Below are 25,350 nucleotides of genomic sequence, written 5' to 3' on the forward strand. Positions count from 1 at the left end.
TCCCCACCATTCCCCCCTCATCTCCACTTTTCACTTGCACTTTTTCAACAGCTGCAGGAAGGGAAATTGCTTTTTGTGGGTAATGCTGAGTAGAATGTCTGTAGACTTCCATCACATGTTCAGTTGGGAAGGTTTGGGGGAGAAGATGGATGAAGAAGTGCCAAAGGTTTGCATGCCTAATTTTTCCAAAGCTTGGTGGCAGAAGGTGTTTGGAGTTCCAGCAGGCTTTGGCAATCTGTCTTAGTATGACTAGTCTGCTTCCGTCTCTTGCAGATGGTGGTGTTGTAAGTTTCTTCCAGCTCAGGTATTCCAGGACTTCCCACTCTTTTAGTGCTGCTGTAACTTGTGCATTTTAAGAATAGACTAGCTGGGTGTGGTGGTTCCTACCTGTAATCCCAGCATTTTGGGAGGCTGAGGTGGGAGGATTACCTGAGCCCAGGAGTTTGAGACCAGCATGGGCAACACAGTGAGATATTTTCTCTACAAAATTAAAAAAAAAATTAGCTGGGTATGGTGGTACGTGCCTGTAGTCCCAGTTATTCAGGAGGCTGAGGTGGAAGGATCACCTGAGCCTAGGAGGTGAAGGCTATGGTAAACTATGTTCATACCATTGCCTGGGCAACAGAGTGAGACCCTGACTCAAAAAAAGAAAAAAGAAAGAAAGAAAAATTCTGATTAGAGTTGGAAAAAAGATTCTGATTAGAGTCAGAATCTTGACCAAGCTAGGGATTAAGGATTAAGGATTAAGCAGAGGAACTCATCTAAGAGATGACACCCAAAGCAGCTGACCACACCTTACTTGGAACCGTTTCCCAGCTGCCTCTGGCACTCTTTGCTTCATGGCCACCTTGTCACTTCTGCAGATCTTTTCTCAAGTAGGTGAGCAATGGGCCTCTTTGGTCAGTTGGGTCAATGTGCTAGTTTTCAAGGCTGTTCATTCTACAGTGTCCAAAAGAGAGTGTCACGAGAGGCATATCGCTTGGATAATCCCCATCCGAATTGGATAGTGATAGACTTCAAAGAGATGGCCCAACAGGGCTTCTCCCAGTTTCTTTTCTCCAAGTACCACTGAGTAGTGGCATTGTCCTCAGGCAGACCTGCATTCACAGCCTGGATCTAGTACATCTGAGCTGTGTAGTCTTGAAAAAATTGTTCAGTCTTCCTGATCCAAATTACTCCGTCCTGTTGGGAGGATTGCAGATTATTTATCTGAAGCACTTAGCACTACCCTTGTTAAAAAGTTGGAACTATATAAATGGTACCTCTTTTTTACTATCATTACAAGATTATACCTGTTTTTATAGGAATGTGCTATCAAATGACACAAAGAGTTTTATAAACATATTTATTAATGTTTAAGTCTCATAGGCACACAATTTAACATACGCTTTGACTTTCTTTTAAAAATTAAAAAAAAATTTTTCTCAATTTATTTATTTACTATAAAGATGTGGGGTACAATTCAGGGTTAGGTATACATTGATCATGCAGGTACCCTTGTTGATGAGGTATGCCCCCCTCCCCTAGCAGTTTCCCTCAACTGCCAGTCCCACCCCCCCTCCCCTGACAGTTTCCCACTACTGCCAATCACTTTCTTATAGCATTTATAATTGCTTATGAGTGAGAACATATGGACCTCAGTTCTTTGTTTCTGTGATAACTCACTGAGTATGATAGACTCCAAATCCATCCAATTTGCTACAAAGTCCATATATTTGTCCTTTATGGCTGCATAATATTCCATTGTGTATATGTACCACATTTTAAAAATTCAGTCTAGCGTTGATGGGCAACACGATTTGTTCCATATTTTTGCTACTGTGAATAGAGCTGCAACAAACATATGTGTGCAGGTATCATTTTTGTAGAATAATTTGAGTTCCTCCGGGTATATTCCCAATAGGGGAATTGCTGGGTCATATGGAAGGTCAATTTCTAGTTCTTTCAGAAATCTCCAGACTGTTTTCCAGAGAGGTTGTATAAGTTTGCATTCCCACCAGCAGTGTAGAAGCATTCCCTTTTCTCCATATCCTCGCCAGCATCTGTTGTTGTTTGTTTTATTAGTGATGGCCATTCTTATAGGGGTATCTCAGTGTGGTTTTGATTTGCATTTCTCTGATGATGAGTGAGGCAGAGCACTTTTTCATGTGTCTGGTAGCTGCCTGCATATCTTCTTTTGAGAAGTGTCTATTCATATCTTTTGCCCACTTTTTAAAGGGGCTGTTTTTTTTTCCTTTTGGTGCATTTAAGTTCCTTGTAGCTCCTAGATGTTAGGCCTTTGTCAGAAATACAGTTGGTAAATCTTTTTTTCCATTCTGTGGGATGTTTCCCTGCTCTCTTGTTGGATGCTTTGACTTTCTAAATCAGTGCTGTCCAGTAGATATGTAATGTGAGTCACAAAAGTGAGCCATATGTGAAATTTAAAATTTTCTGGTAGACATATTTTTAAAAAGGTGAAAAGAAAACCCCAGGAAAAATTAATTTTAGCAATATGGTTTATTTAATGCAAAATATAAAAATATTATTATTTCAACACTTAATCAGTGAAAAAATTATTAATGAGATTTTAATATTTAAAAAAAATTTACAAAGTCTTTGAAAGCCAGTATGAATATACTTCTAGCATATTGATCCCTGTTCAAGGGCTTAGTAGCCACAAGGAACTAGTGGCTACCATACTGGACAATATGTTCTGAATTATGAAAGAAGTAGGTTTCGAGAAAAGAGCCTGAGTTTGAGGAAGCATATGATAGAATTGCCATCATCCAAATCCTTTGCCAGCAATTCGAAAAAACACAGAGGGCATTGAACGTCCTTCAGTAGTGTGGTTGAAGGTGGCCTGTGCCAATATTGAAAAGTCATACTTTTTTGCATATGCCACTGTATATTATTAAACTTTATTAGGTTCATATTAATTTTATGGTATAAAAATTCAACAGTGGTTCATTTTGTCTGGCTTCATCCCTGAGGCTATTGAAGTTCAACGATTTCAGCATATGTTGTCCAACATAAGGATACTCATTGGGCAAAAGTTGACATCTCGGCACACTACTGGGTGTGTTATCAGTTATTCTGTGTTCAGTACGTTAAATCTTATTTTAATAGTAGTCTAAGCAAAATCTCATTGGGAGGGTATATCCATTGCAAAGATTCATGATACTTTTCAAACTACGTACTAGTGCTTTAGAGATTATTTGCTGCTGCGAATTATAATACTACTTCTGTTTGATAGTGTTTGATAGTGTTTGATGGACTTTGTAAATGAATATAAATAAATAAAAATTATAATTTTAAGTATTAGAGCTTATTATTAAAGTCACTTATTCTAGTTCTGAAGATGTGTCTATCTTCCACGTGTACTTAGGTTTTAGTTGGGCTCTTTTTTGAGACAGGGTATCACTATCCTGTCCAGGTTAGTCTCAAACTGCCAGGTTCAAGGAATCCTCTCACCTCAGCCTCTTGAGTTGCTGGGGTTACAGACATACATCCCTGTGCCCAGTTTTGTTGGGCTCTTTGGAGTCCCAGGTGCAGACGTTTATCAGGTTAATTTAGACAGATTGTGGCGCATATTTTGGGAAAGAGCTGTAGTAGCCACAGAGCCAGGAACCTGGTGGATGGGGCCTTGCAGATACTAGACTTGATCTAGCATGGCAGGAGACCCTTTACAAGAGTCCGCAGTCTTCTTTCTAGGCTCAGCTCCTTTCTAGGTCTTTTTGCTTATGTTATTTGTATTAATGGGTTGTCTCATCTGCTTACTTAGAATTTCAGTTTATGATGCCAGGCATGCGTTCTTCAACTTCTGCTATCCATCTCAAATCTGCCAACTTTGGTGGATTTTCTTATTTGTTCTAAAACTTCCCTTGCATTTTCTAAACGATCATATAACCAATTTTGCTTCTCTTGAATTCTTCTGCTTTTAAGTGTATTTAATGAAATGTGTACTTAAGAAACTGGGTATAGTGTCACCTGCCTATAGCCCTACCTACTTAGAAAGCTGAGCCTAGAAGTTTGAGTCTAGCTTGGGCAACATAGCAATACCCCATCTCTAAAATAAATAAATAAAATACATAAATTTAAGTGTATATGCTTAATTAGATTTAAGTATTAAGTGTATTTAATTAAAATTAAATATAATTAATTAAATTCAAACTTTGAATGGCCCTGGCTAGGATTCTAATACAGTATTAAGTATAAGCATTGATAGTAGGCATCTTAACTTTAAAAGAAAGAGCACACAACAGATTTCGTATCTGTTCCTATCACCACTTAAGCATGAAGTTTGCTGTGGGGGTTTTGGAAGAGTCTTTATTAGACTGTGGAAATTCCCTTTTATCCTTTGCTAGTGAAAGTTTTTTTTTTCAAAATGACATCTTTTTATTAGGATAACTGAAACAAAAATAGCACAACCAACACCTAGGTTTCTATAATGTAGGTTAAGGGAAGGCTTTGGGCATAGATTTTTATTTTAGGCACTATACCTTGTATCATATGATACCACTGATTCTATTTTATATATGTTGGTATCACTCACATTCATCATATTACCATTTTGGCAGCATCCTTGGAAAAGGTTATGATATCAAAAATGCAAAATTTGAAATTTTAAAATTCTTGCAGGCTATACTGAAGCATTGGGAGAATGGAGTAGCAATGACACTTTTTGGAAAATTAATGTTCTATATTTTTAACTTACTAAATTTTGATGGCTTAATGCAATCTTGTTTCTGTAAAATTGATCTCTCTTCTCTATCTCTTGTCCTCCTTTTTTAAAAAAAAATTATTTGTTTATTATAAAATTAGGGTACAATTCAGGGTTAGGTATACAAACATTGATCATGCAGGTACCCTTGTTGATGAGGTATGCCCCTCCCTCCCCTGGCAGTTTTCCTCAACTGCCAGTCCTTCCTTTTTAAATTAAGATAATTGCAGACTTACATGCAATTTTAAGATGAAGTTATAGAGATCCTTGTGTACATTGCTCAGTTTTCTGTGATGGTAACATTTTAGAAAAGTATGTATGAGATTGCAACCAGGAGTTCTGGGCACGATATAACGCACTGATTATGTGAAAATATCTCCAATTTACTTATATTCGTGTGTGTGTGTGTGTGTGTGTGTGTGTGTGTGTGTGTGTGTGTGTTTTATGCAATTTTATCACCTGTATAGTTTAGGGTGTTTTGATTTTATCAAATGACTTTTCTACAACTATTGTGATAATCAGATTGTTCTTTATTCTTTTGTAAAGTAATAATGTGGCAAGTTGCATTACAAGATTTTTCTAATTTCAATAATCTCTGCATTCCCGGAGTGACTCCAGCCTCTCTTCCTCAAGACTATCTGTTTTGCAGTTCATATTTTGGGGAATATGCTTATGGCTGAACCTACATACACATACCTAGGTGGAGCTGTTCAGGCTGGGTTGTCTCAATGGCTATCAGCAGTCTGTGAATGAGCTGCCCTGGGTGAAAGGTCCGCTCCTCTGTCACTCAACTTTGGTGGGTGGTTATGTGATGCATGTGTGTGGTGTGATAGCAAGTAGGATTGTTTAGGGTTTGTCTATCACTGGGCCTGTGAGTGCTGCATGTACTGTAATTGTCTAGTTATTAGTACATGTATCTTATGACAGTGTCTACACCATTCCTGTGGAGCATGTAATAATATTTTTAAAAATACATTTGTCTTCTTACTAGTGAACCTAGTGGAAACCTATTCCATTCAGATACATCACATTTTAATGGGACCTAATGGCCACCACCAGAGGCAGTATGGCCCTGTGGTTAAATATACAGGCATGGGGTTTCACAGATCAGGATCTGCCTCTTTCTATTCTTATCTTGGGCACACTTCTGAAACTCGATGCCTTAGTTTACTGATGATAAAATGGGGATAATAACTTTTAACAGAGTTGTTGAAAGAACTCAAGAATTGAATAAAAACAATATTCAACACAATGCCAGGCACTTAGTAAGTATTCATTGGATGGTAGCTATCATTTCTCTTACTTTTGTTTCTTATACTCCAGGCCAATGTATAGGATGATTTTGCATGCCCAATGCCTAGTACTCCTCCTCCTCCTTCAGATTGTGACACAAACACCACTTCCTCAGGATGGACTTTCCCCACACTCCAGATCATCTCATGACACTCTGCTCCTTTCCATCATAGCCCATCTCAAGTTGTAATTACATGTCGATATGTGGGATTTTCTAATTAACTTTGGTGTCTCCCACAGTAAAGTCTATGAGAGTAGGAGCCATACTTGTTTCTTCTCACTCTTGCATTGCCTTACTGTATGCATGACACATGAAAAACAGCCAATATAACTACCTATTATTAGGCTTATTAGTTTTGTCATTGTTGAATCAAAAGGACATCAAATCCAACCTGCTTCCTGTACACTGCTGAAAATCGAGGCTCAGGAAGGTGGGGTGGCCTTTTCAGATGTTACAGCATGTTGCAGTCAGTGCAGTGTTGGTTGGTGATGGAGTCCTATGCTTAGACCTTATTGGGTACACAAAGCCAAGCGTTCAGTTTCATTTAGACCATGGGAGATGGTGTTGGGGCTAGTAAGGGTTTCACAAGGGTTCCAAAGACCATCTGGGAGTCATCAGAATCTAAAGTTAGAAATAAAGTGCCACTGGAGAGGCCCTCAAGTGTCAGTAGAACTCCAGGCATGGCTCAGATACATTTTTGCCAAGTGCCTGCCTGGCCTTCTCCGGTGTTTTTATTGGGTTGCCCATAGTGCAGTGGCTCTCATTCTAGTGCGAATTCATGGAGGTGCTTGGCCTCTGCCCCATGAGTGATTCCAATTCCAGAGCACTGGTATTTGATTTTAGAATGCCCTGTGTGGCGGCCAAGCCAAGATTAGTTGCATCCCCTGACTCCTGGGTCAGTGACTTTCTTTTTCCACTACATCAGTCTGACCCTTTGAACAACAACGTGCCCCATAAGGAGACAAACTCATGACCCCAAGATTATGTGTCTCAGGCTCTATAAGTAAGTGAGCCTGGAAGGCAATACAGACTGGAGTATTTCCTTCCTTTCTCTGCACCCCACCTGGCCAAATACACCCTTTTAAGATATCCATTTCTCTTTACTCTTTTGCACGTTTGTCAAAGTCTGGATAGGACTCTGTTCCCTCTTTATCAGCAGCAACCTGTTTTCCTTATTTTTTCATGAAGTGTAAACCATCCTTGACTTGATATTCAGATGCAATTTATTGAGTGCCCCAGGAAGCATGACTGTGAGCTTAATCCCGGAAAATTAGTGGACCTATCTGGGGTAGGATCCTTATCCCCTAAAAATACTTAAGCAGGTATATAAACATTCATGGCCATAAACTTTGGGGGCCCACAAGAGCTGCATTCCTATATCAGCATATACAAAAAACATCCTGAATCTTTAGTGTAAAGCACTCTGACACACTTCTGGTAACAGAAGTCTAGACAATTCGTCTTTGAGCAGACTAAACATATATGTGAAAATATCCGTATTTCTAGAGAAATGAAATCAAATGAAGTTCATTTACTTCTTTAGAAGGAGGCTCCCTTTAAATTCATTCATATTTTCTTTCTTTTTTAGTTTGGGAGGTAGAAGGTATGAGAGAGAGAGAGAGAGAGAGAGAGAGAGAGAGAGAGAGAGAGAGAGAGAGAGAGAGAGAGAGAGAGAGAGAGAGGCAGAGGGAGAGAAGATTCACCTCCCCAAGGTAGGGGAGGGGACCAAAGCTTAGGAAAACATGACCTGGCCATAGCTCAGAAAACACATGGCCAGACCATAACTTAGCAAGGCAATGGCCCATCCATATTTTCATGAGTTGTTTAAGTGGAAGAGGGTTTCTTAATTTAGGGTGCATTTACTCTTTATACTTATGTACAAAATTTTGTGTATACTTTTGGAAAGAGGGGTCAGTACCTATTATCTGAATTTTTTTGTTGTTAGAGTCTCACTCTGTCATCCTGGCTGGAGTGCAGTGGCATGCTCATGGCTACTGCAGCCTCAACCTGCTGGGCTCAGGAGATCCTTCTGCCTCAGCCTTCCAAGTAGCTGGAACTACAGATGTACACCACTGCACTTGGCTATTTTTTTTTTTTTTATTGTAGAGAGAAGTTCTCACCAAATTGCCCAGCTGGTCTTGAATCCCTGGGCTCAGGCAATCCTCTTGGCTCTGCCTCCCAAAGTGCTGGGATTACTGGTATGAGCCACGGTACCTGGCCCCTATTATCTGATTCTTAATGGGGTCAGTATGGCAAAAAACTAAGAATCACTGAGCTAGATCATGGCTATTCAGTATACTCTTTGCCCAGCTATTGTCCTGAGCTTTGCTTATTCACATGCATAGGGTAATACAACATTGAGCATGCAGGGTTGCATTGAAAACCTCCCCTGTAAGAAAATAAATACCTCAACACTCAAATACTACTTAATCTTGCAATAAAAAACCTTTAGCTTTATTTAAAAAAAAATATTAGAACATAAAGTTTATTTAGAAAGTAAATTAGAAAGAGAGAGAGAAGGAGGAGATTCACATCCCCAAGATAGGGGAGGGGGCCAAAGCCAGGAACCATGGCCCAGCCATAGCTCAAAGAACACGTGGCCATACCATAGTTTATCAAGACAATGGCCGCAATGGCCTAGCAATGACCTAATTTTATTTCTGAGGTGAAACAGACATTCATTCATTCTGGACTAGGGAGGTAGTCCATGTCTTTCCAATTTCTAGTGCTTTTTCATTATGACTTTAAAAGGTAGACAAATTTGTCCCTGCTACTATTTCTCAGGTTAGACTGAGTCAATGTTGGAGACACATTTTCTCCTCTGACAGTCTCTCTAGATTCTCTACCCTATAAATCCCACTCTTGGCCTTGACCCAGTCTCCCTAATGTGCTTTGCACTTTTAAGACCCATTTGCTAACTGGTCCTTTAACAGTTGGTTGTTCCCTTGGATGAAGCTCACTTTCTTTTTCTGGCATTGTTGTTGTTTAAGTCAAAACAATACATGACTTTCTAGATTGAAAGGGCCCAGCACACACTGAATTAAAAATAAATTCATAGTATAATGAATTTTAGTTATAGACAGTTACAGTACAATGGATGAATTATAGACAACATGAATACTCTTTTCTGCTCTTCTCTATTACTGACTCCCATTCCTTTTAGGCAGTTATCATTAATGTTTTAATGGCTTTTCTGCTGTTCTCCTCCAAATTTCTAAAATAGGTTATTCCAATTGCTATTCTTGATAGTAAAAACTTTGATATTTTTAGGAAACCCTCTTGATTTCCTAACATGAAAAAAGATTTAGCTCTTTCAGGAACAGTCTTTCTCTGCCAGTTCTCCCTTTTCTCCCCCGCTCCAATATTTTACAATAGTTTCTGCTTAAAAATACATTCACAAAATAAAAATTTTAAAAAAGCTAAAAAGATTCAGAGCTTTTATTATTATGACCATATAAATATTTATAACAGAACCATATAGTATTCTGTGATTACACATCCTTTCTGGTGGAGCTTTTCATTTTCTCTGGCAACAGTTGCCTTGGTTTTATATTTGTTTCCATGTAGTTCTCATTATTTAATTTTCATTCCCTCAGTCAAACACTTTAGGTAATGGTGTTAATTTTTTTTTAACACTTTATCTACTTATTTCAATCTAGAGTAATTTCTTCTTTGATATCAACTTGGAAATGTCCTTCAATTCTCTCCTGAATCATATCTCTTTTCTTGGCTGTCAGGTCTCTTAAAGTTCACTTCAGTTTTGAAGGAGAAAGTGTGTATTAGTAGAAAATCTTTTGAGACTTTGAATGTCAGAAAACATTTTGCTTTATTCTCATGTTTAATTGACAGTTTAGCTGGGTATAAAATTTTACTTTGAAGATTATTTTTCCTCAACATATTGATGCTATTGCTCTATTGTCTTGTGGCTTTTGATGTTACCACTCTAATTCTTTATTTTTTCTCTGTCTCTAGAAGCTCTTAGTGTTCTCCCTGTATTATTGATTTTATCAGTCAGAATCTAGTTAGGAAAATAGGGCTTATGCTTAGCAGTCCAACAGAAATTTAATTTATTTTTATTATTTATTTATTTGAGTTAGGGTCTCATTTCATCATGCAGGCTGGAGTGCAGTGGCATGATCATGATCATGGTTCATTGCAGCCTCAAACTCCTGGGCTCAGGCAATCCTTCCACCTCAGCCTCCTGAGTAGCTGGGACTACAGCCGTGTGCCATCATGTCTTTCTAATTTTTCAATTTTTTTTTGTAGAGACTAGGTCTCACTATGTTGCTTAGGCTGGTCTTGAGCTCTTGGGCTCAAGCAATCCTCCCCTCTTGGCCTCACAAAGAGCTGGAATTACAGATGTAAGTCATCGTGTCTAGCCCAACAGGAAATTAATAAGAAGAATAAACTTTATGGTGTAGGAAGAGCTGAGATGCCAAATGGAAGAGAAAAGTGAGCCAAAGATTAGCAATAGTATAAAGCCATTACTATTTCTAGAGCTGGAAGGACCATGGATGAAATAGTTTTTCAGGACTCAAAAGTTAGGGTTGTCCATGAAGGCTAGAAAAATAGAGTAAATATAGCTTCTTCTTGAGATGCTACCCAAGGCAGAGAGAGAGAGAGGGAGAAGTATTCTGACTTTTCCCTTTCTTCTGGCTTCAGTCTCCATCAGGACTTCTTGTTGATGGAGCCAGTTGAAAGTCAACTGACAGGAAAATGTACCTGGAAGAGTCAGCCTCCTTTTCTATAGGGTAGAGCAAAGACGATGAAGGGAGGGGAATGAATTGAAGATGAAACAGGCAAACAATTGGACTCATTGGTGTTCTAAAATTTCACAATAATGTGTCTTGCTGGGGTTGTGTTTTTACTTTTTTGTGCTGAGCACTTTTGTCTGTTTTTTTCTGAAACTTTAAAAATTGGATCTTGGCTTTCCTCAGTTGCTTCTCTAATTTTATCTTCTATTTTGCAGTGCCTCTTTTTTCTTTTCTTTCTGAGAGATTGCCTCAACTTTCTCTTACAACCTGCCCTATTGAATTTTTAATTTTTATTGTCATATTTTTAATTTCCAAGAGCTCTCTCTTATTCTCTGAGTGCCTTGCCTTTTCAAAAATAACACCTTGGCTGTATTTCTTGAATGCAATATTTTACCTTTCAGAGTATAAAATTTCATGAGTTCTAGAATACATACTATTTTACATTTTAACTTATCTAAAGTTGGGATTTATTTTATAATTGATGGACTGTTATAATTTTAAAAGTATATATTTTTTTCTTTCTAAAGGCAACTTTCAAATAAAGATACATCTTAACAATTGCAGGTGTTACATTTGTTAAGTTTTTTTTTTCTTTGAGGATTGAGTCAAGAAGAAAAATGAGATTTAAAAAAAAAATTTAAATTTTTTTTATTTTTTGAGTTGGAGTCTCACTCTGTCACCCAGACTGCTGGGCCTTCCACCTCAGCCTTCCAAGTAGCTTGAACTACAGGCGTGCACTACCACGCCTGGCTAATTTTTTGATTTATTGTAGAGATGAGGTCTCGCCAAGTTGCCCAGGCGGGTCTCGAACCCAAAGGCTCAGGCAATTCACTCACCTCAGCCTCCCAAAGTGCTGGGATTACAGGCTGAGCCACCGAACCTGGCTAAAGATGAGATTTTTAAAAAAGTTTTATTTTACTTTCTGCATTGGCTATTTCTTTTAGAGTTCATTTTTTTCTATTAATTTTGATCTCTTCCTCTTTCCTGTTATAAACTTTTCTTAAACTTTTGTTCATCCTTAGCTGTGTGTGTGTGTGTGTGTGTGTGTGTGTGTGTGTGTGTGTGTATTTATATATTTGAGATCAACCTAGGCAACACAGCAAGAACTTGTCTTTACCATTTATATTTTTAAGAGTAAGACATTGTGGAGCTCTCCAGACGTTCTATGTGTATGAGTAGAACTTATTTAGTAGTGAACTTTACCGTACTGTAATAAGGTATCAAGCTTGCTTTTTGATAGGGATATCCCAAATGACTATCTGGAAGTTGCTTATCTTGGGTTGGTCAACTCCACAAAAGAATTCTTTTCCAAACTCCTTCTTGAGGGTCAGAAGGCTGCCCTACCTTCTGGGGACCCACAGAGAGGGAGTCTTATCTTTAGAACTACAAACTACTTTAACTTGATTTTCAATGACTTAAACCTGAACCAAATTACTGAAACCTAATTTTTTATGCTTCACCCAATCTCCAGCTGTGCCTGGCACCCTCATATTCAGATCATCTTTACAGTAACTAATCTCCAGACAGTAAAACTTTTGTCTTCTGCTCAGATGGGAAGAGGCAGTTTCTTCTTTGTGTGAGGTTAGGGAGAAGATCTGCTCAAATTTAAAGTTAAAAAATGAGATAGATACAAACAGTTAGTTTTTGGAGGGTGGGCCCTTTGTAGTACCGGCTTCCTCCACTAGGTAAGTATTCCAGCAACGCATCAGCACAGTGTACCAGTTAGTGTTGGTGTGAGAGGCTACGTTCCACTTCAGTGAATGTTTTATGAGATTCATTCAACGCCTTTGTCCATTTCATGATGGGTAATTTACAAGAACAACTTTGTACAAGTTTCATGATGGGTGACTTACAAGTATGGTGATACTGTGTTCAGTAGTTTTTGACCAAACATGGCATGACCCCTGTGCCCCACCCTCCCTATTCACCCGATCTTGCCTCGAGTGACTTTTGTTTCCCTGGATGGAAAATTCCTCAAAGAAAAACGTTTTGTTTATGTGGAAGAGGTGAAACAAAAAATGGCAGAAGCACTAAAAGGCATAAAAATTGATGAGTTTAAAAACTGTTTTAAGCAATGGAAAAAGCATCTTGATGGGTGTGTTGCATCAGAGTACTTTGAAGGTGACTGAAGTTTAAACATGTAAGAATGAACACACAATTTTAAGTAAACAAATTCTATTTTTTTGGAGGATGCTCCTTATATAGACTTTGAGCTAATCTCTCTAATTTCAGCCTCATTGCACCCCCACCGCTGGAGGTAGCTAGTTCTTGAGCCTCTGAACTGGAGTGGATTTGCTTCTTGTTGGAGTGCCCACCATCCCCTGTGCACACTTCAGTTTTACTTTCTCAGGTCTATTGAGTCAGTTGCCCCTTTCCGAAATTTTGTTGATGTTTCTTGTCTGTTATTTCTCTCCTGTACTCTTTAGACTTGTAGGTTTATGCCTTAAATAATTCATGTATTGTCATATTGATGGGAATTTTTGAGGGAATGTGTGGTTAAATGGCTGAGATTTACCAGAAATCTCTGGATTGTTGAAGCTCAATACCATGTAAATGTTCAAAGGTGGTGGTGCCATTTTGTGTGTGTGTGGGTGGGTGGGGGTGTTTGGCGGTGGGAAATAATCTTGTTATATTTAAAGCCAGAGAAGGGGGAAGGGTGTGTGTTTGAGACAGGGAGCGGGCATATTTCTTTGGGTCCAAAATGCTCTAGCTCCTTTAGAAATTCCCATGTGGTTATAGCTTCCTTCCAGTGTTTTCTTTTTTCTTGATTTTCTAGCTCAATGCCCTCAGACATATCTGACTTCTGTAATTTTTTAAAAGCAGTTACACACAAGTAGCATACATTAGCAATAATGCATACTAATTGCTTTGCCAGGTAACAACAAAAAGCGTTCTTTTACAGGGTTGTTGTACTGATTTATGACGTCTGTTTATTTTATTTTTTTGTCTGAGGTTGAATTGTTACCTGTAATGTAACTCTTTGCCTGCTTCATTTTAAGAATGATTATTTTGTACATATATAGGAACAACATCTAGGGATCTGTTGCCAATTTTGGGTTTTCAAATAGCTTTTAAAAAATTGAGTTGACTCAATTTTAGGGTTAAAAGATGGGATATTTACATACAAATAATTGGAGATGTTTGTGTCCCTGCAGGTTATTTATAATTTATCATAATGTAATCTATCACAATGCAATTTTATACTCTTTCTAGAATCTGTTAGGACTCTTTCATTGTAAAATAAAATACTTTAGAAAAAAGGTGAAAAACGTTTGAAGACATAAACTTACTAAGAGGGCCCAGTAACCTTCCAGTGTACTCCTAGAGAGCAGAGACCATCTATCTCCTCTGAAGTGTAGTTATCCTCTAGTAATCTCCATTTTTGCAGACAGCATCATTCAAGCACCAAAGGAGAGAAGGCAGCATCCTGACCATGGATATGCACAGTGGATTTTGGATAAGAAAACCCTTGACTAGGTCTCTTAACTTCCTAGGTCTTCCTCTACTATACAATCAGATTTGGACCACTCTCTCCAGGGGACTTCTCATTCCCAGTTATTATATGCTGTAAGTGTTTTTCTAACTTTAGATTTAATTTAGAGGCTGAATTTCATTATCTGGGTAAGGATTACTTAGTCTTTATAGACAGATCACAGTGCCCCAATCATCAAAACCATCTTCCCATCCCCATTTTAGGAGGATATTGTTACAATAAAGTATTTTGCTGCTTGTAACATTACATCAGAAAAGTCTCTTGGAAATTTTCATGACTCCAACTTTAAAATACAAAGGACCAGCTTTTCTTCAGTTCCAAACTGTCACCATTCTATGGCGTGTAACTGTTTGTACATGCAAAACCCACCGCTGTATACACAAATTAAGTAATTGCAATGTTCTGTGTCCAATTTGTGTTTGCAAAGATACAGCTGTAAGGTGTAGTTTTGCAAACATAAAATTAGAGCCTAGTTTTTAAGAGTTAATCAGAATTTCTCCAACAATTTTAGAAGTGGTTTTTTTTTGAGGGGGGGTTGCTTTATTAAAGAAAAGTGTATTAGTTATAAAGAGCATGTAAAGTACTTTTTAGAGTAAAATAATGTTGCATCCTTAGTATTTTGGCTTTCAAGTTCAGTTTCATACTTCTTAATGCGACCTCTGTTCTTGTTTTGGGGCAGAATTTGGTAAATGCTGTTTTTATTTCTAACCAGGTATTCTGAGCAGGGGGTGATTTTATAACCTTGAATATTTGCTCGTTTGAGGTTAGCAGGCCACCCATAGCTTGTTTTTTCTCCTTATTTAAAAGTTAAAAATTTAACTAATTAAACAAATACCTTGACAGTGCCCAATGCACAGCAGTATTGTTAGGGAGGTGTAATGCGTATTTGGGCATTCCTTGTCTCCCAGCTGTCCCTCTGATACTCAAAAATGAAGCGGGAGGTGGGGAAGCAGGCGGCTTATCAAGTCAGGGTATTTGAACAAAGGCAGGACTTAATCAATAATTGTCTAAATAGGTCAGACATTACATTTTGGAAAATCCAAATGTTGAAAAGCAACACTCTAATTTCCTTAAATAAGGGAAGGACCAGCAGTAAAGCTGTTTAAGCCAACTTGGATTTTGATACTCGTTTCACACAGAGGCAGTGTGGGAGGTGATATGAGTTGAAAAGTTATCAGATCATCAGTAAAATCTTGGTTGGACATTTCCCTCCCTTTTGTCTTATACAATATCATTTAATTGGAATTTTGTACTCCTACTGAATTTCTAAAGTTAGCTATTTAGTCAAGCTAATAGGAGAGAGAAAACGCAGCTGATTCATGCTGTATTCGCCCCACTTGCTGGGGGGAGACTGCTTGGCTGGGCTTTTCTGCTGTTGCAGCATCAGAAGAGAAGGAGGCTCCCCCTCCCCTCCTTTGACCTCACTCCCTTTCTTTTAAGTCAGCCAGGGAATAATTTGTCCAAATAAGAAGGCCCTTTGCTAACTGTGTCTGAGAGCACAAAGCAAACCACAACTTGATTTTTAACAACAGGAAAATAGAGTTTACATGCCAACATAATAATAAGATTGATTTTTATTAAAAAATGTAATTAGATGGACCAACGCACTGCAAGAGGAATGACCGATTAAAAGCCATTTATTTTTTTGAGCCAAAGAACTATCAGCTGGCTTTCAGAGTACATTTAAATAAAAATGTATTGAAATCTAAAAAAAAAAACAACTCCAAACACTTCCATTTTCTTGAAATAAAGGGAAAACTGCTTTAGGTTGCATATTCCTGTACTTTTAAGTTACTTTAGTTGTGCTAAATTAGAATATTTGAAGGACTTGGAAACGTTTTGAATAAGTGATTATTATCTGTAAATAAGCATCTATTTGCTCAAGATTGCCACATACAGGTGTGGATTTATTAATTACAAAAATGTTATTGAACTGGTGCAATCTGAAAATGTTCTGTGAGAAACCAGTACTTATGAAAAAGGACTTTTCCAAGCAATAAGCTTCATTTTGTCCTTTCAAACAACAATCACTATTTTTTTCTATTATGTGTGGTTAGAAAGACATTTTGCAATAATGGTGACAATATACTCAAATATGCAACACTAAAATAGCAATGCAATGTGGAAATATGTTTCACAATTTTCTGTTTTCCCCGTATGGAGAAGGGCATTTCAGCTTACTTGGCCAACTTCTTCACAATTGAAATACAATTTTAACTCTTTTTAGAATTGTCCAATCATTTAAAAAATGAACTGTAGTTCGTTTTGCAGAAAGAACATCCATTGGCTCTAGTAATTATACCCACCCTTGTAAGTGAAGGAGCCTGGGGCAAAATTAGAGAGAATGAAAGCTCAGATTTCCTTTTTTTTCTGCCTTTCTCATTCCTTTCAATACCTCTGAGCACCTCAGGGTGCCAGCATTTCTTTCTTCACTAGGTGAGTGAATATCTTTGCACAGATATTAGAGGATCAGTAGGTTAGCTTTACCAGGATATTGCATTTAAAGGAGGAACTTGGAAAAGGAAGACTTAAAGTAAACAAATCTAAAGGTAGAATTTTGTTGTCAGGTCGAGGAGATGAGGGAGTGCCCTTCAAATGCTATGATTTACATTTTCTGCAAGAGATCCCTGCTCATGAAACATGTCTTTAGTCAGACCATCCAAAGGCTAGTGCACCATGGTACTTTCAGAATGTAAGCTCCATTACATGAAGCTTTGCACTGCGCTTCATAGAGCAGCAGCAGAATAACTCTGCATTCCAGATAATTTGACAGGAAGCAGAAGGGTGTGTCCATGTACTCAACCTTGGAGCTTGGAAGAAGAGAGGCTAAAAGGCTACTGCCAGCTTCTTTGGCCACTGCAACTAACTGAGGACTCCAGTGTTTGATGCTGACAGCAGCCACAGGTTTTTAAAGTCTCAGAGCAGAGTTCTGGTTCACAAGGCCTAGCCATTGATGCTGCTATCCATGTGGGTAGATGTGGTGAAGGAACCCAAGGTGGTGGTTCAATAAATATTAATTGATGGGCATTAAAACAATCAGTGACCCCAGGGCATGCCACCTTGTGTGCCAGGTACTTTAATCTGTTAAATGGAGAAAACCACAATGAGTTGCTCTTGAAAGTTATGAAAAATGATTGTAAAGGGTTTTTTTTTTCCCCAAGCTTAAGTTTTTGGGTGATAATGTCCAAATAAAACAGCTCTAGCACCCTAGAGCAGAGCATCCTATGGCCCTGCATGCAGTGTGTAGTCACGGTTTGAAGTGGTATCCTTGCTGGGGTCCAGCCAATTGTTGAAAGAGAGGAACTAGAATCATATATTGCTGAGGATTCAACCTTTTTACTGGTTATAAAATTTGAAAGTAACTCAAGTTGTAGGAAATTATTTTCAGTTAGTCTTCATCTTCTGATTTTTCTTCCCCCTGAGCAAACTTGCTTCTCTAATAAAGATCTAAAAATCTTGCACCCACAGGTGGTGATTTGGAGGTAGGGAGGTGATGAATAGACAATTCTCTCTCTTGCTCTCTTTTGTGCAATAAACGCTTCGATTGTTGGCCTAAATTTGGAGACCTTTGTTAACGATTTCTTCTACCCAGCTATCTCTATGTGGAATAATTACTAAATCACTGAAGTTGGAAAGTTATGTTTCTAACCTATCTTAAAAATCTTAAGAAAATTTCTTTATTAGTAAACAGTTCTGCCTTAGATTGGCATACCGGTTTGCCTACCAGTTTGCCATACAAATTGCATTCTTTTCAGTCTTGGGTTATTTTTCCTTTTCTGTCTCAGTGGTGTCATGTACTTATGGTAACTGTATGTTCAAGAATTCCTTGGATTGAACAGATTTCAGATATGGTTTATATGCCCTCTAAGTGTACATCTATTTGTACTGACGACTTGACCCTATTTATCAGCATGGGTGTAGTTAAGCTTGAAGATGGCTGGTGATTGAACCCGTATGCACACCATCCAGCACTTTCTGAGCCCCTGTACTCAGAAAGGTATTGTGCTAGGTGCTGTAAGGACAATTCAGCTCCTGTGTAGGTGGCTCCTGATTTTTCCATGGATATAGATGTGTCTCCGAAGTGAGGCAAATACAGGGACTCCAAGCTTAGAAGTAGAGTTGCACTGGACACACGTAAGGAATAATGTCTATTTCACATTTCATATTTAGGGAAATAACCCGGCTTGGATGGAGGGATTTCTTACAGGATTAGTTTGGAAAGATCTCTCTCTTTCTCTCTCTCTTTTTTTTTTGAAATTTTCTCCTCTCTTGGGTGCCAAAACATCACTGTCCTCAAGTTTTTTACCTAATACTTCACTGTGTCCTTCTTATTTTTCTATGATGACTCCTCTTTTCCACAAATATTCATGTTTCCCAAGGTTCTTCCCTTGGCCCTTTTCTCTCTAAACACTATTTTTGGGCAGCACATCCACTTGCCTGGGTGGGGTGTTCAGCTCTATGTGGGTAACACCTACATTTCTATCTCTGACTCTAACCTCTCTCCTGAGTGGCAGCCCCTACTTCCAGTTTCCCACTGGCATCTCTGCTGGATAGCAGTGTGTCTACCTACCTCAGCTCCTCTTGGGGGACTGTTTTATTCAGAGCTCTGTGACCAAGCCTATAGGAGGAATCAAGGAGGATGGAAGTTTGAGTTCAAGGAGCTTGGCTCTGCACACAGAAGAGTGTAGGAAGGCTAAGGGATAATAGCAAAAAAAAAAAAGATTTGAAAGTAAAGCAGTTTCGAGTGACAATAAGGTCTAGGGGTCTTGCTATTCAAAAGGTGATCTAAGGACCAGTGAAATTGGCATCACGTGGGAGATGGTAGAAATGAAGAATCTTAGTCCTCCATCTCTCAGACCTACTGAATCAAAATCTGCATTTGAACCAAAATCCCCAGGTGCACGGTCTGCATGTTAAAGTCTGAGAAACATTGGTTGAGAATATGTGCATGAGAGTGAGTTTATGAAATTGAATGGAGACGAAATTCATTATAATGGTGGGCAAGGAACCAAGGGGCTATGGTGTTGAATGAATGGACAATGCATGGGGACATTGAAGTGGCCCACTGTGAATGCAATAGAATGTGGGTGGAGAGGAAGAATATGAGCTGACCACCAATCTGACCTCCTTAATGCATTCATTATGTGCTGAGAGTGAGGGAGGACCCTTGTCTCAAATAATAGTGATACTTGACATATAAGATTTTTGATATCTCTTTGTCAAAGTTCTTTGAGGATTTTTTTCTACTTAAATTCTGGCTCTTAAAAAATTATAGCCATTCCTTAAATAATGATGAATTGACCTTATTAGCAATGGATTGAAAGAGATTAAGCCTTTTTTTTTCACTTTATGCCAGTTTACAAAGATTATTTCAAGAAACTTAAACCAGACTTTAACAATCTAGTATCCAATATTACCTTTTTTCCTTTGATTTTATTTTCCTGACAGCGAATTAAGAGATTTTGCTAGGGCAAACTGAATATGAGCTGACAGCCAATCTGACCTCCTTAATGCATTCATTATGCCCTGAGAGTAAGGGCATAATGAATAATATGCTAGGGCAAACTCTTTCATTAAAAAAAAAAATCCCTCCTGATATGTGAATAACATCTTGGAACTCCTTATACATGCTACAGAACTTATATTAAGTCTTCTAAAGAAGAGGTTGACATACTTGGTACTCTATCCATGGATGTGAGCAAGGTGTTTAGGGAGATGCCTTCTTGATAAACAAATGAACACTGATGATGAAGGTGCTTGTTTGGAGTTAGGAGACAAGTTCTAATTGCAGCTCTGTCCTTTCCTCTGCATGACATTGGTGATTCAGGAAACAGATGTGGGTTTCAGTTTCTCATTTACAGAATATATTGGTTGAACTCTATGAACTCTAAGTCCAAGTTGTAAACTTGTGTGATTTCATAATTTTTTGAGGCTATTAAGAATACCAGTAAGGTTGAGATAATACAGCTCCTTAAGACATGAAAACAGGAGTCTCTCTTGTATTGTGGGTAATGTATTTATTGGGCTCAGTTCATTCTACTGCTCAAAATATTGGGAATAGCTTCATGATTCCAAATCACAACTGCATATGGCATACTCTGCATAGTTTTTGTAGCTTTCTTAAGAGAAACAAGTCTTCTTACATTAGTAGAATACATTAACCCTAAAGGTTTTACAAAAGAAAAATTTATCATTTAATTGCCCAAGGGAGCCAAATGGTTTTCCTATGAAATAGACCAAAAAGATCAGTCTCTTTAAAACATATAGTAAAATATATCCTAATCTAACCTTGTGAAAACGTTGGGGCATTTCTTGATATTAAAAGGCTTAACCGAACTCTCAAACTATAGACCTGAGAGATACAGTAAGGATAATTACAAGGAATTACTACTTTTCCTGACAGTTAGGAAGCATATGAAATTTACTGTCCAAAGATTTTTTAAAAAATAGATTCTAAAATGACTTAGATCAGTTCATTATGATAAATCCCAAATCAGATTGAGGAAGTATTGTTCACTTGGTATGTTGCACTATTGTTTTAGGTTGATATTTGAGATTTACAGATGCCTTTTTTTTTTCTTTTGAGTCAGAGTCTCACTCTGTCGCCCAGGCTGGAGTGCGGTGGCATGATCATGGCTAACGCAGCCTCGACCTGCTGGGCTCAGGGTGATTCTTCCACCTCAACCTTCCAAGTAGCTGAGACCACAGGCGAGCACCACCAGGCCAGGCTTATTTGTTGATTTATTGTACAGACGAGGTTTCGTTGTGTTGCCAAGGCTGGTCTTGAACTTTGGGGCTCAGGCTATCCTCTCATTTCTACCTTCCAAAGTATTGGAATTATAGGTATGAGCTGCCTGGCTATTTATTTATTTTTTAAAGAATTATTTTGGTTAAATGATAAGGAAACATAGTATTAGACTAGACAAAGCGTACACGTTGACCTTATTATTAATGGATTTTGTATGTTCTTTAAGTTCTGATTGTGGACGAGCTTCCACAATTTTCCAGGCTTAGGTTGTTCATTTAGGGAGTTGATAACCTAACAAAACTTTAAAAAAATGAGCAATTGCAAATATATACATAAATAGCCAAGTATAGTGAGACTCCATGTCTGACAAAAAAAAAAGTGCCAAAGTAGTATCATTTTATGATAACCCTGGCAATGTATGAGATTGTAATTGTTCCATAACCTTATCTACACCTGGTGTTGTCAGCTTTTTAATTTTAGCCATTCTGATGAACAATAAAATGGTATTTCATTGTGGTTTTCAGTTTTATTTGCCCAATGAATAGTGGGTTTTAGTCTTTTTTCATGTACATGTTGGCTACTTTCGTGACCTGTCTGCTGAAGTATTTTGCCTATTTAAAACTTGGGTCATTTGTCTTTTTGTTATTGATTTAAAGTGTTCTTTTTTAGTATTCTGGATATAATTCAGATGTATGTGTAATGAATATTTTTTCAGTCTTTCATTTGCTTTTTGAATTTTTTTTGAGTTGGAGTCTCACTCCGTTGCCCAGGTTGGAATGCAGTGGTACGCTCACGGCCACTGCAGCCTTGACCTACTGGGCTCAGGGGATCCTTCCGTCTCAGCCCTCCAAGTAGCTGGAACTACAAGCACGTGCCATCATGCCCAGCTACTTTTTTTTTTATTGTAGAGATGAGGTCTTGCCAAGTTGCCCAGGTTGGTCTTGAATCTGTGGGCTCAGGCAATCCTCTCACCTTGGTCTCCCAAAGTGCTGGGATTACAGGCTTGAATCAGTGTGTCCAGCTTTGCTTTTTGATGTTTTTAAAGGTGCTTTTTGATGAGCAGTATTTTTCAGACGAAGTCAATTTTTTAAATGTTCAGGTTTTTTTTGCTATCTAATTTAATTAAAATTCACCAGCCCCAAAGTCACAAAGCTATTCTTTTGTTTTCTTTCAGAGTTTTATAAAAGTTTTGGCTTTCATGTTTAAGTCTATGATCTATCTCAAGTGAATTTTGTATTTGCTGTGAATTAGAAATCAAGTCTTATTTTGTTCCCATCTTGTTTGTATTACCACCATGTGTTAAAAATACTTTGTTTTTTTCCATTGAATTGCTCAGGTACCTTGGTCAAAACTCAAATGACTATGTGAGTATAGGTTTTAGATGATTTATTCTGTTCCATTGATCTATTTGTCTATCCTTATACCAGCTCTATACTGTCCTAAATATTGTAGCTTTATAGTAAATCTTGAAATCTGGTAATGTGAGCCCTCTATTTTTTTCTACTCTTTCAAAAAAGTTTTGCCTATTCTAAGTTCTATTCTTTTTCTATATACATTTTAGAATCAACGTGTCAATTTCTACAGAAAACTTCCTGGATATTTTTATTTGGATTGTATTGATCTGTAGACCAACTTGGGAGAAAATGGACATTTTGAGTATACTGAGTCTTCCAATTCATGAACACGAACTACTTCACCATTTATTGGAGTCTTCTTAATTTTTCTCAGCAATATTTGTGGCTTTATGTGTGGAGGTCCTGAAGATCTTTGATTAAATTTTTGCTAAAAATTTGTCTTTTGATGCTGCTGTACACAAAATAAAACAATCATATCCAATGGTTTATTGCTAGTATATAGGAATATAGCAGATTGTTGTGCATTGGATTTGTTTCCTTCTTTCTTTTTCTTTTCTTTTCTTTTTTTTTTTTGAGCTGGAATCTCACTCTTAGACTGGAGTGCAGCAGAACAATCACAGCTCACTGCAGCCTCGACCTCCTGGGCTCAAGCGATCCTTCCACCTCAGCCTTCCAAGTAGCTGGGACTACAGGCACACGTTACCATGCTCAGCTAATTTTTTGATTTTTTTTTTGTGTGTGTGTGGAGATGAGGTCTTGATATGCTGCTTAGGTTGGTTTCGAACTGCTGGCTTCAAGCAATCCTCCTACTTTGGTCTTTCAGACATGAGCCACCATGCCTGGCTCTTTGTTTCTGTTCTTTAGATTGATACTTACTACTGCTGTGTCTTCAAAATCATGGGCTCTTCTGCTGTCTCCAGTCTGCTTTTAAAGCCTGTTTAGTGCATATATATATATTTTTTTTTCAATGTGGTACTTTTCAGATCTAGAAATTCCTTTTTTTCTTCAAGAAGTATCTTTTATTTATACATACCTTTAAAAATTACAAATTTGGGCAACTTTGGAAATTTCCTTCAACATACAGTTACCTGCCCTCTCTTGTAGAAGTTCTTTCCCATCTTCTGAAATTCTCAATTGAGAAAGCTTAATTTATCTGCACCAAGTTCTAGAAATTCTATTTGTTCTTTTTTATAACTTTCATTTCTCTGCTGATTTCCCATCTGGTCACTCTCTTCAGTCATTGCTTTTTAAAGTTTTTAACGTGTTTGAAATAACTATTTCAAAGTCCTTATCTGCTAATTCTAACACTTGGATCATCTCAGAATCACCCTCTATTTACTATATTTTTCTCAGCTATAGGTAACCTTTCTTGCTCCACATAGCTAGTATTTTTTATTTTATATAGGATGTTGTGGATGATATGGTATAGCGATGTGTCTGGAAATGTGTTTTCATGAAGTGTTAATTTTTGTTCAAATAGGCAGTTAAAGGAAGTTAAATTACTGACTGACCTCTTTGAATTTTTGGAAACTTGGTTTTGTTCTTTCTTAGGGTTGCTTTGTTTTGATTTTGCTTTTAGTCTTTGGATGAATCCTTAGTCTTTGGACATAGTCTTTATTACTAAGGTGTGGTCCATGTAGGATTTTGCTGGAAAGTCTGAGGTATTTCCCAAGTTCCTCTAACATGGTAATATTCAAGCTCCAAACTCTCTTTTGTACAGAAGACAGCAGCTCAAATGTCCCTCAGCTTTTTCTGCCATCCATCTTTCTCTTGGACTCCTTGGTGTCTCCCTGTGCATGTGCAGATTAGGGATCAATCAAGGACATCAGAAATTTATGGAAAGATTTGGGTGCTCTTTGTGACTCTCTTCTTCCCAGGATTTACTCCCTCAATGCGTGCCCTTGATAACAGCCCCTGGTGACATCCTTTGATCTCAAAAGCCAAGAAGCTGTGGCTTTCTGCTTGAATGCTAGTTGCCCCAAGCTCCCTGGAATAGGGAGTACCTTCAGGGGAAAAGCTCTGTCAATTTAGTCTTCATGCAATGTGGTCCTTTCTTTTAAGGCTTAATTTTCTCCCAGCTATTGTCTGCTTTTGGTCACTTTCCAGTGCCTTCAAATAGTTCTTTAAAAAAATTTTTGTTCAGAGTATATAAATGTTATTTGGGAGAGTTAATTTGGTACAAATTGTGCTGCCACTACTCTCATTTTTTTGGGGGGAGTCAGAGTCTCACTATGTCACCTAGCCTGAAGAGCAGTGGCATGCTCACCACCACCGCGCCCTCAACCTGCTGGGCTCAGGCGATCCTTCCACTTCAGCCTTCCAAGTAGCTGGAACCATAAGCATGTGCCACCACGCCTGGCTAATTTTTTTGATTTATTGTAGAGACGAGGTCTCACCATGTTGCTCAGGCTGGTCTTGAACCCCTGAGCTCAGGCAATCCTCTCGCCTTTACCTCCCAAAGTTCTGGGATTACAGGCATGAGCCACCGTGCCTGGCCACTCCTCTCTTTTTAAAATCACAAACATAATGCTATTATCACACCTAAAATTTGCTGATAATTCCTTAACAATACTCATAATTTGTGTTCAAAAGGTAGGGGATTAAGTTTCTCATGAGAGAGATAATATTTAGTTTAGTCTAGTTTTTTTTTTTTTGGTAGCAAACTTGATGGAAAAAATTTCTTCGCAACTAAGTTTACTCATTCACTGGCTGAGAAGTGTAGTTTTTATGTGAGCATCTCTGTCTTGGTGTTAAAACCTGGAAATCTTTCCCTTAGCAGTAGCTGCTAGCCAATTTATGCAGTAGCTGCTAGCAATTTCATCTCTGCAGGACCCAGCAAATAACAAAGATCTTTGTGAAAAATGCCTTTGAGCAGCTAAAATAGGCATGTGATCTATTTTTAAAAATCCTCACTCAGAACCCAGTTGCCCTAATTTTTTTTTTTTTTTGAGTTGGAGTCTCACTCTGTCACCCAGACTGGAGTGCAGTGGCCACTTCCAGCCACCCC

At 38.1% G+C, this 25,350-nt stretch overlaps 1 protein-coding gene across 1 annotated transcript in view; it reads left to right on the forward strand.

Moving 5' to 3' along the window:
- The window catches only part of NPR3 (natriuretic peptide receptor 3), an 85,145-nt gene that overhangs the window by 38,794 nt on the left and 21,001 nt on the right, over nucleotides 1–25,350 (forward strand). The window lies entirely within an intron of this gene.

This window comes from Carlito syrichta, unplaced genomic scaffold (genome assembly GCF_000164805.1).
Source record: "Carlito syrichta isolate Samal-C Ts95f unplaced genomic scaffold, Tarsius_syrichta-2.0.1 Scaffold302842, whole genome shotgun sequence".
Classification (NCBI taxonomy): domain Eukaryota; kingdom Metazoa; phylum Chordata; class Mammalia; order Primates; family Tarsiidae; genus Carlito; species Carlito syrichta.